Below are 15,600 nucleotides of genomic sequence, written 5' to 3'. Positions count from 1 at the left end.
CCAGACAGGAACGCAGTGGACCAGACCCGGCACCCCTCCAGGAACTCCTCCCAAATGCCCGGAGGAAATAATGCCCAGAGCCACGACGAATCCGAAAGGAGGACTGCAGAAACCTGGAAGGCTGGTGGAAAGGCCAGGCACCCGAAACCGAGGGAGCCCCCCCCCCCCGGTCGGAAGGTCATGAAAGATAAAGAATGCATGTGCACCTGGAAGACCCTGCGTAGCCAACCTACCAGCGAGTCACCAAACAGACAGGCCCCAGCGAAAGGTAGCCACAAGCCACGGACCCTTGGACCACGTCCGTCATCCAATCCCGCAGAAACAGGATACAGTGCAGCAATAGAGGACCACAGGACACAGCAGAAGCCCATACAGAAGCAAAGGCGACGTCCGGAATACATTCACCTCCAGGCGGGCCATAGGCCCCAGCAACACCGGACAACTGGCACCCTCCCGCGAGGACGAAAACAGGTACTCCAAAACGGGCAGCAAAGACTGGACAACGCCAGAATGAACAGCCAGATGAGAAACGGCAGAAGACATCTTCAGGGCAGAATCCATCCACAAGCCCACACCGTCCTCCAGAACGTGCTCAGCAGCCATGGAAGGATGACCCACAAGACTGGCACCACAGAGTCCACAGGAACGAAGACAGGCCAAGTGGAGAAATTAAGGACACAAACCAGGGCATGGAGAAAGATCCGGCACCATCCACACTCGCAACAGAACCACCGATTTGGTTTCGATCCATCGACCCCAGGGTCATGGGCCCAGCATGCTTCTGCTGCGCCAATCTGCTCCCTTTCACAAAAGAGGAACTGGCAGAGAAAAGGCTACAAGAAATCCGAAGAAATCAGAAAGCCCAACAGCAAGCAACAGATGATCCAGAAGAAGGCGCCCAAACCGGGCATCAGCACACCTCCAGGCATCACAGGAAAGGGGAGGAGGCCCCACCGGAAAAAGGGGAAGAAGCAGGCCCAGGAGAGTAACAGCACCCCTCACGACGGAGGTAGCACACGACCATAGTCAATTAGAAAGGCATCCTGGTGACGAAGAACAGATGGTTATAGTTACCCACAGTACACATTACATCGAACTCAGAAGGATGAAAGTCCGAGAGCACCCACCGGGATCTGAACCAGTGACCGTGAGGCCGAGCCCAGGCCCCTGCAGAAGACTCAATAGCCCAATGAGCCATCGGACCTAGCCTCAAAGCCGAACTCCAGGCATCCGGGCAACTACCCCAGCAAAACAGTAGAGGGTAGGAGAGGAAACGTAGCACAGCGCAATATACACCAACAAAAAGAAAGTGACGAACCACATCGCAGAGCACGTACCGTAAGCAGACTCCCACCAGATGCCACGCCTGGACTCCAAGATGTAAGCAGAAGGTCAGAGTCCTGTCCACAGTGCTCAGGCAACGTAGAACACACAATGCCGAGGAAGCGGAGCAAAGACCACTACAAAGGAGTATGAAAGGCACTCAGCAGCTCCAGGTGAGGCTCAAACTCTCATCCACGGCATGGCCCAGCGCAAGTACGCCGAAGAAGTACCGTACACCCACCGACTGAGCCACTGGAGAAACAGATCAGAAAGGGTCCATGTCATCGATGTATCTGTACCAGGCCACTGTCCCCGATGTTTGTCTAAACAATTCCCCATTAAAGGTAAATATATTAAAGGTAAATATATTGAAAGCCATAAAATATTTCCTGGATATTTCCTGGATAAGAAATCTTTGAGATTTGCCACTCATAATTCTATGTTGTTGGAATTTATAGGATTTTGTCTGCACAATAATATATTTACCTTTAATGGGGAATTGTTTAGACAAACATCGGGGACCGCGATGGGTACCTGCTTCGCCCCCAGCTACGCGAACTTGTTCGTGGGCTGGTGGGAGGAGCAGGTGGCCTGGGCAAAGGTGAACCAGAATTGGACCAACAAGACAGTGGCCTGGTACAGATACATCGATGATCTGTTTTTAATCTGGGATGGGACTGAGGCCGAGGCAGAGGAGTACATTGGATTATTGAATGATAACGTTGTTAATCTTCAATTTTCTGGTGAAATCAGCACAACTACAGTAAACTACTTAGATTTGAAACTAACTGTTAAGGATGGAAAAATTAATACTTCTTTGTACAGAAAGCCCACAGCTGGGAATAGTATTCTGCACGCGAATAGTGGACACCCTCAAAAACTCAAAAATAGCATCCCTTATGGGGAGTTCTTGAGGCTAAAAAGAAACTGCTCCAATGTGGAAGATCTCCATGAAGCTTTAGATGGCAGTGTAAAACGTTTCCAAGCTAGAGGCTATCAGACTACGCTACTAGAGAGTACCCGGAGAAAGGTTCTAAGTTTGAATAGAGAAGACCTGTTAAAGAAAAAAGAGAAGACCCCTAAAGACACAGGAAAGTTTAGAATGATCACTACTTTTTCTAATGAATCCAACACCATTAGGAGTATACTGAAAAGAAACTGGCATATACTGAAAACAGATGCCGTGATAGCTACAGATATTCCCATTCATCCCCTAGTGACTTTCAGGAAAGCCCGTTCCCTCAAAGATAATTTGGTTTCCAGTCATCTAGAGACATCCATACCGAAAACCCAAAACACCCTCAAAGAAATGAAGGGTTTTTTCCCCTGCGGGAAATGTAAGGCGTGCGTGGCAAGCAAAAGAGTGAGAACCTATAAGATAGAGGGCATGAAACAAAATAAACAGATCAATAAATTCATGACCTGTCAAACGAGTTTTGCGGTGTACTGCCTGGTGTGTCCCTGCGGACTGAGATACGTAGGGAGCACAATTAATATGGTAAAACTGAGGGTACTTGAGCATATGCGTGCCATAAAAAACAAAGACTTTAGCTACCCAGTAGCACGGCACTTTTCAGTTCAACATAATAGCAATAGGGACCTGTTGCAGTATTATTGTTTGGACTACTTACCACCGGATATTAGAGGTGGGGATCGTTTGCTCAAATTAAGGAGATTGGAGTCTCGTTATATCATCGATTTGGGAACCAAGATACCTAAAGGGTTGAACGGTGGGGAAGAGTTGGCTGTTCATTTGAATAAGTGAAGTACTGTGGTATATGAATGTGATTTGTGAACCTTTACCTGCAATTATCTCGCCCTTTTTAACATGTCACTATCAATGCCGATACACGGCATAATTTTCAGTGGGTAAATAGGACCAGCAGCCTTTTTTGTAAAAAGGCTGCATTGCCGATCCACGGCTAAATTATGATCCATTGAATTGCATTAAAATTTATGTTTTTCTTTTGATGATGTATAAATATGACGCAAACTTGGCACCAAAATGGTAATTTAAATCCGGGTGCAGTTGTGATATCCAGCAAAGTTGGACAGTATATACTGTGTTAAGATGGCGCTCATGTGTATCACTGGGTCGCCAAGTCCGTCCTTTATTCCCACTAGAGACACGTGGCTTGTGATGTTTTAATAAAATATGGCCGCCAGTATGTTGTTTAGAGATTAAGACACTGACGAAGGATGTAAATCCGAAACGCGTTTGTCCTGAATAAACTGCTGCTGAGCTACAGAATACTCGTGAGTGCTATTATTTTCCTGAGGGAGTAAAAGGAAATTGTTGAAGCTTGGATTTATATCGCGGAACGCCACCGCGTTCTTTGCACCCGACCACGCAGTGCCCCGCCTATGGCGTTTGGAGGAGCTGGATATATATATATATATATATATATATATATATATATATATATATATATATTCACTGAAAAAACCATAGGTTATAGACCATATATAGTTAGGAATTAGCATTTACAAAACCTTGAAAATTCACTGAAAAAACCATAGGTTATAGACCATATATAGTTAGGAATTAGCATTTAAAAAACCTTATTTTACTCACACAAAACCATTGAAATTCCATATATAGTTAGTTGCACTAACTATATATCGCGCACCCGCAATCCACTGCTGATCATGTCACATATTACATCATTCATGACATGGTCAGTGACATCACTGATGACATCACTGATGACATCTCAAATGACATCACTGATGACATCACTGATGACATCATCCAGTGACTGTGTGTTTCTGTAAAGTTTAAATATGTTTTAGATATTGAAGAATGAGTAGATGTATAACTGTCTGGACGAAGGATTTAGTAGGTGCATGACTGAATGTATGAGTGAGTGATTAAATGTGTCTCACTGAGTGCATGGGTTAGTGACTAAACTGTCTTAATGTGTGCATCATTATGTCTGTTGTTCTGTAAACTACTGCATGTGTTGATCAGTAGCTATATGATTAACTATATGGGTTATTGATTGATTGTCCAAGTATTTGTATGGGAGACTGAGTGTGTGTGTGGCTGGCTGGGAGGTGTGTGACTCTGTGCAGATCAATGTGTACTTGTATCAATGATTGTATAAGAAAGTAAGTATGTGTTACTATATGTTTGAAAATGTAAGGTGCTCTATGTTTAACTGTATAGACAAGAAAATGGAAGTGTGATTGATTCTTTACAGGACTGACTAGGTGTGTGAGTAACTCCATGGATGAGTGGCAGAGTGTGAGTGTCTGTATAGGTGTATGAGTGCATATGATAGTGTTGTAAAGATGAGTGATTGTATGTATGAATGATTGTATGGGTGAATGAGTGAATGTGTGTGTAGACGTAGGAATCAGTGAGTACGTATGTAGTAACTAGTATTGGTGTGTCAATGGTTTCAAAAATTATACTCTGTATTTAACACTGGGTGAAACAGAGGTTATATTAAAATGTGAGGAGATGCATTGTATTGTCACATGAATGATATCATCAGTGATGTGGTCATTGATGTCAAATGAGATGTCATCAGTGATGTCATCAGTGATGTCATTTGAGATGTCATCAGTGATGTTATCAGTGATGTCACTGACCATGTCATGAATGATGTAATATGTGACATGATCAGCAGTGGATTGCGGGTGCGCGATATATAGTTAGTGCAACTAACTATATATGGAATTTCAATGGTTTTGTGTGAGTAAAATAAGGTTTTTTAAATGCTAATTCCTAACTATATATGGTCTATAACCTATGGTTTTTTCAGTGAATTTTCAAGGTTTTGTAAATGCTAATTCCTAACTATATATGGTCTATAACCTATGGTTTTTTCAGTGAATTTCAATGGTTTTTTAATAGCAAATATCATAAGCTGTCGAATGTCAAGTACGTGGTAAGTGAAAACATTTTCGTGTTTATGCACACTGATCTGCTTTGAATGGTGCCCCCCCCCCTCATTTCTATTAGGAGTACTCTCTCTTTGCAGATAGTGAAAGGTAGTTAACGCAGGCCTTTGCCCCCGTTGTAATCCGTCGTGCCTGCTTCTCTCTCCATTTGATTGATTGTTATCCAAGTATTTACTGTTTTAGAATTAGTTCTCTTTGGTTCATTCTCTATTTACAAACAAACACAGAGTCGCAATACTCTGTTTAGTCTTTGCAGATAACGAAAAATCGTGTAAAAAAAAAGAAAAGGAAGCGAGCAAAATCAGTAGGCCACTAATGGGATCTCTTTTTGACCTCGCTAAAATAGAAACATTAGGAACAACCCCTCATGACAAATACAAAACTAGTGAGATGAACTGAACTCCACACAATGATGGCTGCAAAACAGCTCGGCTCCGCCACCCACCCCGACCAAAATAACGATAAAGAGCGGCTGCCATGATTGGTTGCGGAATGGCCACAACGGAGCTACGAAATGGTGCTGCTCTCATGCTAACCCCAGCTTCGGTCTGAAACATCCAGAAACACTGTAGACTACCAATTCGATCAGTTCCGGTAGCGCCCCAATGTAACCCGGTAGAGAAGAACTAGCCCTCCCCTCTTTGACTGATGGTTCTTGTTGCCTGTCCCTTCTGTTGTCATTTAACAGAACTATTTAGCCTGCTGAAAGGGGTTGTGTTTCGACCGCTGGTTGGTGGAGACATTTTGACTATATTCTGGACCTGCGTTGTCGCGTAATGCGTCATATGACGCGCCGCGTTAGCGCATCCGGAAGTCATCCGGGGCGCGCAGCGCGTAACGTAAGCATAACAAGTCATGTGACTTGTTAATAAAACTTTTCATTGGTTCATTATACTTTTCTTATTCTAATAATGAAAGCCTTGGTCATATCACCTAAAAATTACGCTTTTAATTACTTCCGAACATTATTTTCTCTTAAATATATGTTATAATGTTCCAGGCTAATGTACTTTCCCGGAAATTTTACAACTGTCCTGCAAGTAAAATATATTCTTTTTTCGAGAAAAAGAGCGTTTCTTCGTCCCATGACGGAGCCGTTGAGCAAAAGAGGGTCGACCTGCTGTCTTAGTCGCCGATACGCCTGAATATGAGATTCTTATCGATCACTTTATGTTGCAGGAATAGAAAACACAACAGCCCTTGACCATTTATCTTTACTGCGTTCCTTCGTATTATACCTTTTACCCTTCATGTAATTGGTCTGCTTTATTTCACTTGCCTTTTAATGATTCTAAAACAGTGACTATTATTAAAAACTTTACCAATGTATACACTACTACCATGTTTTCTTTTAAAAACCTTTATATTGAAAATTTCATTATACAAATACGAGCCTATAACCACGTGGGCCTGCCACGGAGCAAACTGTAATCGTATATGATGAATAGACATTTACACTGTAGAGGAACGTAACGGGCGGGCCATTAGGTTGCAAAAACTAAGGTGTCTAACAGTTACGGAATCGGTGGACGTACATTTTATAATTAAAATACGACAGGGCCAGTTACAATAAAATTATCTAGATATACATTTGCGGGCAAGTACCATGGGTGACGTTAATTCGAATTTTCAACAGTACAGTAATCAATAACACATCAGAACTTAATATCAATAGGGATGTCGAAATATTCAATCAATTCTCGTCCCCGCCCGCCATGTGCTTCAAAACTGCATACGTATCTCGTGATTTCAAGGTTCTGCAACCAGTACACAACAAGGAGTTACGAGTCCCATTTATTCCGGCGCCATTTTGGGCGAGGACGGGCAGGTCCAGGATATAGTCAAAATGTCTCTACCAACCATCGACTATGATGATGTTCATATGCTGTATTTATTAGAGTAACACTCATCTGCCCACATGAAATTAATTTACCACAATCTAAACATGTCATTTTAATCTTTCCAAAGTTCTTCTAAATATTTGGGACCGTTTCCCTTGCCTCTGAAGCTCTCAGTGCCACTTCTTTGATGAATGTACTAGCAGGTCAGGGGTTCTCCTCCAAATCTCTCTTTTATGCAGCACTATAATTAATTGGTGCCACCTCTCCATATGACGATGCATGGTATAGTTACCACAACTATATTTTTTTTCGGTTCCTCTGGAGAGTTCATCGTGGCAGATGAAGCGTGTAACATACCGGGCATTTACCTTTTTTTGCATGTACAGGAAAGGAAAAAAAAAATCGAGCGTCCGAGTTCTAAGGTGTCCCAGGGCCATTTTAGTGGACCAGGCCCAAATCCAAAGAACAGGCCGCCATTTTGAGAGTCCTCTTGCAGCCGCCTGTCGCTGTAGCATCAAGAGCAGCCGAAACTCAGCTGAATGGCAACTGAAACGGTAAATGGGCGCCCCACTACATTTCAGCATTGTAGGATGACCACACCAGTACAGCAACTTGCTAGACATCACCTCGGTGCCATCCGGATCTCGGCGCCCCACTGCAGATGAAGTGCCTCTCAACTATGAAACCACCACGGTGACATCCGGATCTTGGCGCGTTGTGCTGCCTTCGGCCTATTCGCACATCGGTCCGCTACTGACGCCATCTCACAGGCTAATGGGGTGACCCATGCCGAGTTTCAGCATTGTAGGATGACCACACCAACTTGCTAGACATCACCTCGGTGCCATCCGAATCTTGGCATCTCAACGCCTAGTGGTATCTTCCATACAGAAAATATTGTTACGCTGCCTTTGGCCCCATTCGCACATCAGTCCGCAACTTAGACATCACCTCGATGCCATCCGGATCTTGGCATCTCAGCGCCTTGTGGTGTCAGTCAGAAAATATTGTTGCGCTGCCTTTGGCCCCATTCGCACATCAGTCCGCTACTGACACCATCTCACAGGCCAATAGGGCGCCCCACGCCGACTTTTACCATTGTACGATGGCCACACCAGTGGCACAACTTGCTAGACATCACCTCGGTGCCATCCGAATCTTGGCATCTCAACGCCTAGTGGTATCTTCCATACAGAAAATCTTGTTACGCTACCTTTGGCCCCATTTGCACATCGGTCCGCAACTTAGACATCACCTCGGTGCCATCCGGATCTTGGCATCTCAGCGCCTTGTGGTGTATTCTCTTCAGAAAATATTGTTGAGCTGCCTTTGGCCCCATTCGCACATCGGTCCGCAACTTACACATCACCTCGGTGCCATCCGGATCTTGGCATCTCAGCGCCTTGTGGTGTCTCTACTCCGAAAATATAGTAGAAAATATTGTTGCGCTGCCTTTGGCCCCATTCACACATCAGTCCGCTACTGACACCATCTCACAGGCCAACAGGGCGCCCCACGCCGACTTTTACCATTGTACGATGGCCACACCAGTGCCACAACTTGCTAGACACCACCTCGGTGCCATCCGGATCTTGGCATCTCAGCGCCTTGTGGTGTCTTCAAATCAGAAAATATTGTTGCGCTGCCTTTGGCCCCATTCGCACATCGGTCCGCTACTGACGCCATCTCACAGGCCAACGGGGCGCCCCACGCCGACTTTCAGCATTGTAGGATGGCCACACCAGTGCGGCAACTTACTAGACACCACCTCGGTGCCATCCGGATCTTGGCGCGTTGTGCTGCCTTCGGCCTATTCGCACATCGGTCCGCTACTGACGCAAACTCACAGGCCAACGGGGCGCCCCACGCCGACTTTCAGCATTGTAGGATGGCCACACCAGTGCGGCAACTTACTAGACACCACCTCGGTGCCATCCGGATCTTGGCGCGTTGTGCTGCCTTCGGCCTATTCGCACATCGGTCCGCTACTGACGCAAACTCACAGGCCAACGGGGCGCCCCACGCCGACTTTCAGCATTGTTGGATGGCCACACACAGTGCGGCAACTTACTAGACACCACCTCGGTGCCATCCGGATCTTGGCGCGTTGTGCTGCCTTCGGCCTATTCGCACATCGGTCCGCTACTGACGCAAACTCACAGGCCAACGGGGCGCCCCACGCCGACTTTCAGCATTGTTGGATAGCCACACCAGTGCGGCAACTTACTAGACACCACCTCGGTGCCATCCGGATCTTGGCGCGTTGTGCTGCCTTCGGCCTATTCGCACATCGGTCCGCTACTGACGCAAACTCACAGGCCAACGGGGCGCCCCACGCCGACTTTCAGCATTGTAGGATGGCCACACCAGTGCTGCAACTTGCTGGACACCACCTCGGTGCCATCCGGATCTTGGCGCGTTGTGTTGCCTTCGGCCTATTCGCACATCGGTCCGCTACTGACGCCGCCTCACGTGCCAACGTATTTTCTCCGCATTTTACACCCTATGCCGCATAACAGGTCATGTGACTTGTTTATAAAACTTTTCATTGGTTCATTTTACTTTTGGTTTCCTAATGATGGAAGGCTTGATCATGTGACCTAAAAACAACACTTTTCATAGGATGAAAACTTTTTTTTTTTCCCAAACGATGAAAGCCCCACCTTGTTTCTGGATGTTTCAGACTGAAGCTGGCGTCAGCATGAAAGCACCACCATCTCGTAGCTCAGTCGTGGTCATTCCGCGAGCAATCATGGCAGCCGCTCCCCACCAGAAGCCTGCAGGAGTCGGAGCCCCCAAAACTTTTGATGAATTCTCAAGGCGGAGGGGACGCTTTCGAGAATGGGGTCCAAGACCTAGCAGACAAGCGTCCGATTTCCAAGGTGTCCCAGGGCCATTTCAGTGGACCAGGCCCAAAAAGGAAACAGCCTGCCGCCATTTTGAGAGTCCTGTGACAGCCGCCTATCGCTGCACCGCAAGAGTGGGCGCAACTCAGCTGAATTGCGGCTTTTGACACAGTGGACCAAAAACGGACGGAATGGCAACTGAAACGGTAAAGGGGCGCCCCACTACAACAGATGACACTCCACCTGGAGAGGCCCGTTCACGCCGCCTCCCCCGGGGCGCTCCACGCCGTTATTCGGAGCAGCATTGTAGGATACCAAAACCAGTGCGGCAACTTACTGGACATCACCTTGGTGCCATCGTTCTGCTGCCTTGGAACTATTCGCGCAACAGTTTGCTACTGATGACCCACCCCCCGCGACGCCCCATGCCGTTATTTGCTGGGTGGCAACTTACTAGACATCACTTTCGTGTCATCTAGATTTCGGCGCGTTCTGCTGCCTTGGAACTATTCGCACAACAGTTTGCTACTGATGACCCACCCCCCGCGACGCCCCACGCCGGAAATCTGGACGTTGTGCTGCGTTGGGACTATTCGCACAGCCGACCGCTACTTCGTTGTTTTTCCCTAAAAATGTTTATATGTTATTACTATTTTTGTTTTCTTGTATATATTTATAAATTATTAAAGTTTTATAATCTTACTACTTTGTCGGAGTGCTATATATTTTTAATGTGACACATAATTGTAAAAACTTTGATGTACAAACAGTCATCCCTGGAATCTTCCGCTTCAAGCTCGGTCCCCTCCCCAATCACAATACAGGATGGTTTTCAGATAATAGCAACGCTTCTGCTGTGACGGATCTCATCGAGTGTGGGCCTTGATCTACTATAACTCCTTTGAAGAGGGGTGATTCTTTACAGCTGTGGCCATAAACTACATCTGCAGGGCTAGCTGATACCCTAGGACCAGCCTGGACAATCGGACACAGAGGAAAAGGAGTGTCAGAGGGTGCGGTAGTGAATAGGGCGAAAGGGAGGTGTCGGGCGGGCACAGGGTGTGATTCTCAGGGAACAGCAGCGCAGATGGGGGAGGTTTATTACCCATGCATAAGACAGAGAGCGGGGGTGACCACTGCCTGGGGGAGATGCTTGCGAGGGTGGGGAGCCATTCTAAGGATCGACAGCGTGCACAGAGTGGGTCTGGTCAAGGCATCTAAAATGGCTGCCGTGCACGACAAAAGTGTGGCATTTGAAAAAAGACAAGATGGCGCAGACAATGTTTTTCAACACTTCCTGATTTCCTTCGAATCGAATGTTAACAGACGTTGGGGCATATTACCAAAGTTAAGCGATATTTATCCCTAACGATGCTTAGCAACGATTTTTTTACCATCAGAAATTATCGCAGAGAAACCTTGCTATTATCAAGGTTTATCGGAAATACGATAAAAAACGACCGCAATGCATTAATATCGCTGAAAACTCAGCGATATTCATGCATTACCGAGCTAATGCTCTTAGCCATGTTATCCACCTCCCATTGGATAACATGGCTAAGTACTGCTCAGGGCTGGTGGTAGCTTTTGGAGATATTCGCCCTTATCTCGAATATTTCCAAAAGTTGATAATAGGAGATAGCGATGTTAGCGACTGTTTCCAGTCGCTAACATCTTGGCATGCCCACTTTGCATGTCATTAGTGATAAATATCACTCACATGCAAAGTGGGGCCCAAGATGGTCGCTATCTTCTACTAGCCGTCGCTAACTGGTGTTAGCAACAGCTAGGTAATACACATATAATTTTATCTCCGCGAAGCGGAGCGCTGTTACAGAGATATATCTTGTTTCTGAACGTTAATTTCTCAAAATGCACTGAAGCACATATATTGAGACCTAGCAAAGGCACATCGGGCTACCAGTCCCTACAATTTTGCCAAGTTTCGTGCAAATCCATTCAGCTGTTCGATCCTACCGAGAGACAAGATGGCGGCCGCTACGGACTGTTTGGAATGTTTACAGACACCGGAGAGCCAATCAGCTTCGCTTCGCAAAGCTCCGTAACGCGAAAAGTACGCGAAGCGGTGCGCTGTTACAGATATATACCTTTTTTTGAACGTTAATTTCTCAAAATCCACTGGAGCACATATATTGAGATCTAGCAAAGGCACATCGGGCTACCAGTCCCTACAATTTTGCCAAGTTTCGTGCAAATCCATTCAGCTGTTCGATTATTATTATTTTTATTTTTTTTTGCCCCGCGGGGCCCTTTTAAAACCTCCACATCAAACCTAGGGGGTGAGCGACAATGTACTATGCCCCCTTATGGTCATTTGCCCCTTCGCTTTGGCCTCCTCTTGTCTCTCGATCCTACCGAGAGACAAGATGGCGGCCGCTACGGACTGTTTGGAATGTTGACAGACGCCGGAGAACCAATCAGCTTCGCTTCACAAAGCTCCGTTGCGCGAAAAGTACGCGTAGCGGAGCGCTGCCCAGTCCGCTGTTACAGATATATATCTTTTTTTGAACATTCATTTCTCAAAATCCACTGAAGCACATATATTGAGACCTACAAAAGGCACATCGGGCTACCAGTCCCTACAATTTTGCCAAGTTTCGTGCAAATCCATTCAGCCGTTCGGGCTAAAAGTGAGGCCAACCGCCCTATGGAAATTAACATGGGAAAAACGCGTTTTGGGACCCCCCTTTTTTCTCGGCCCCCCCTTGACGAACCCCCCCAAAATTTTCAGGGGCTGCTCAGAAACAAAATGTGCCATTTTCCTGAAAATTTCAGCCAATTCCGTCCACAAACGCCAAAGTTATTAGACATAGAATTTTCAAAAAACCCATAGAGAAAAAATCCTAACTATATATACCTACTGGCGACCGCCAGTAGGTAATATATATATATATATATATATATATATATATATCAAGGCTCAGAACCATTTCTTTCATTCAGGAAATGTGAAGCGCACTCCAGGGGTAAAGTGGCAAGGTTTTATTTTTCAGCCCACAAACTACTCGTGCAACAGACGCGTTTCGGACGCCAAGTCCTTCGTCAGTGTTTACATTTACGACCATCTGGCAGCAACATTTAAGGTTGGCCAACGAACTGAAAAACGGACAATACTCGTCTACAGTGCAAAAAAATGCAGCGCCCATTTCAGAGTGGATTAGGTCACACAGTAGACATTCGATGTATATACTAATCAAAGAAAATGTCATTAGGCTATTGTTGCCCAAACTTCTTGTATATAATGCCGTGTATCGGCAATGCACTGCATTACTGAGCATTATCAAAGTCGTCCGTTTACACAGTATAAGGGCACAGCATTTGCACATATATAAATATATAAATACATGCACCAATCACATCCGTGATTCTGGTAATTTTAAACCAATTATCTGTGCATGTTATAATTAGTACCTCAAATCAAGGCTGTTGTTTTTATGTGATAAACTAGGGGAGACCGTAGCGGTTTAGTCCATATTTAAATGTACATTTACAATCCTGCAAGAAGATGTGTATGACTCACAGTGGGGGACACAACCCTATTACCTCTTACCCATGCAGGTGCTGCAAAAATGAATGCTACACGCTGCCACAAATAAATTGCTATCATAGCGACAATCAATTGAGTGTAATCGTGGTTACAATCCCATAGTAACTATGTCCCTCGTTATCACTAACTAGTCATTAGTAATAGTGTAACACGTCCTCAGATTCTGTGTCCAGACCCATTTATCATGACCAAACTTGCAGATAATGAACAGTAATACTCCTGTTCAATATTAAAGTGCAAGTGCAATAAATATATGAATACATTAAATTAGGCCAAGGATTTGAAAACAGTATAGAGCAGAGACGCAGATATACAACATGGGATTAAAAACACATATTATCCAATAAAGTGCAAGTGCACTAGTGCAAATGAGCATAGCAGCATACAACCACCAATGGCAGAATATAGGCAAGAGCATGTACAAATAGATTTTTTTGGGCAGAAAAGGTCAGATGGCTCAAAAGAATGGATAAAAATGTAGCAACTAAAAACTGTCTAAAAATCCAGCAATGAACCATAGTAAAAACCAAGTAAAAACTGACAGGTAAAAACCCAGGCGCAAACTGGTTAAAAGAATGCCAACACTAAAATCCCTTCTTAAAATAAGAGTACATACATGGTAAAAGTCTATATAAATGTGTAAAACAGGAATCTCATAAACAATTGTGCAAATCTTCCCCTGTATTGAGTCAGTTGGGCATCTTGGTGTCTAGTAGTAATATGTAATGGGATTCCAATTGTCTCAGTCTCTTTTCCCTGTTGCCGCCCTTTAGTAATCTGGGAACCGCATCGATAACAAAGTAGCTCAACTCATTCAAGTTGTTGTGTTGAACTAACTTGAAATGTCGCGCTACAGGATAACTTGGATCGGAGTTCACGATAGCACGTAAGAGGTGGAAAATACGTGAAAATACCTGTAACTTCGGGCTACCCAGATATTTCAACTTGCAAGAACATTCAAGTATGTATACCGCACGATAAGTCTTGCAAGTGAAAAAGCCTTTTATTTTGGTTAGGGTAAATTCAAAGGCATTGTGAACTCGGAAGTATTGGTACCAAACTTACATGCCCTAGACGAGCTGCACTTAAAGAACCCTGTACGCTTGGATAGCCAAGTACTAGCAGTGGTTGCCTTGTAGTGTAGTTCCTATATTACCAATAGGCTCTGCGCATTGGAATAATGTATCCTATAGATATGACGTAGGACTTAGGTCAATAGGTCTCTATCGAATATACTAAACTTAATTGTGAGTGCCAGCTAGCTCAGAGGTCACTAGAAACTTTCTCGAATTCACAAGAAGGGATTAGTTACTGACAACCGCATAAACATGACAACTTTTTCCCTAGGACTGGAATAACTATCTTCAGAGTCAATCGTGCATGCTTCGTTTCTACAGAGTTGGCGAGAAATAGAGAGACGGGCGTTTTCAATAAAAGGGTTTATTGAACAGTCTTCTTTCTCAAGCAAGAGGGGTGAACTACTACAATCGTTGAACTGAATACAAAGTATAATGCAATTTCAAAAATATATCAGAGCACACCCAATCACTATATCTATAATCCAATTATTTTGACACACATTCATAGGTCTACAGAAAAATAAGTTCTTTCAAGACTGTGGAATAAAAATCCAAATTTTCAATCTCAAAAAAGGGATCCAGTCACACTCTTCAATCAGATCCAAGAGTTTTTTTATTTTCCAATCAAAGCATTGTTGAAAAGCAGCAGCCGACGCACGTTTCGCCCACAGGGCTTTTTCAAGGCTTCAAAATGGTAATAAAATCCAAAGTTTCAAATAATATCATGAATTATCATGAAGTAAGGCTTACTTACGCCAGAGCCAAAACGGACGAGGAGAAACTGGAATTCAACACAGGTTACATTCTCCCAGATGTACGGTTTATCAGTATCGACATGGGAACTTAATCCAAGGGGAAGACGCCAATCCAAATGTTACCGCGTTTGAACAGAGGGAATTATCAAATTAATTTTGGACGTCTATTCTCACTTGGGATATAAAGAGTGATTTTAAGGACATCACCTCTATACTTTTGATTCTCATCAATGCGTTCTTTTGGACTTATGATATTATTTGAAACTTTGGATTTTATTA

This window comes from Lissotriton helveticus, chromosome 4_2, assembly GCF_964261635.1.
Source record: "Lissotriton helveticus chromosome 4_2, aLisHel1.1, whole genome shotgun sequence".
Lineage (NCBI taxonomy): Eukaryota > Metazoa > Chordata > Amphibia > Caudata > Salamandridae > Lissotriton > Lissotriton helveticus.
The sequence above is the reverse complement of the archived record's forward strand: the minus strand, read 5'-3'. Positions refer to the sequence as shown.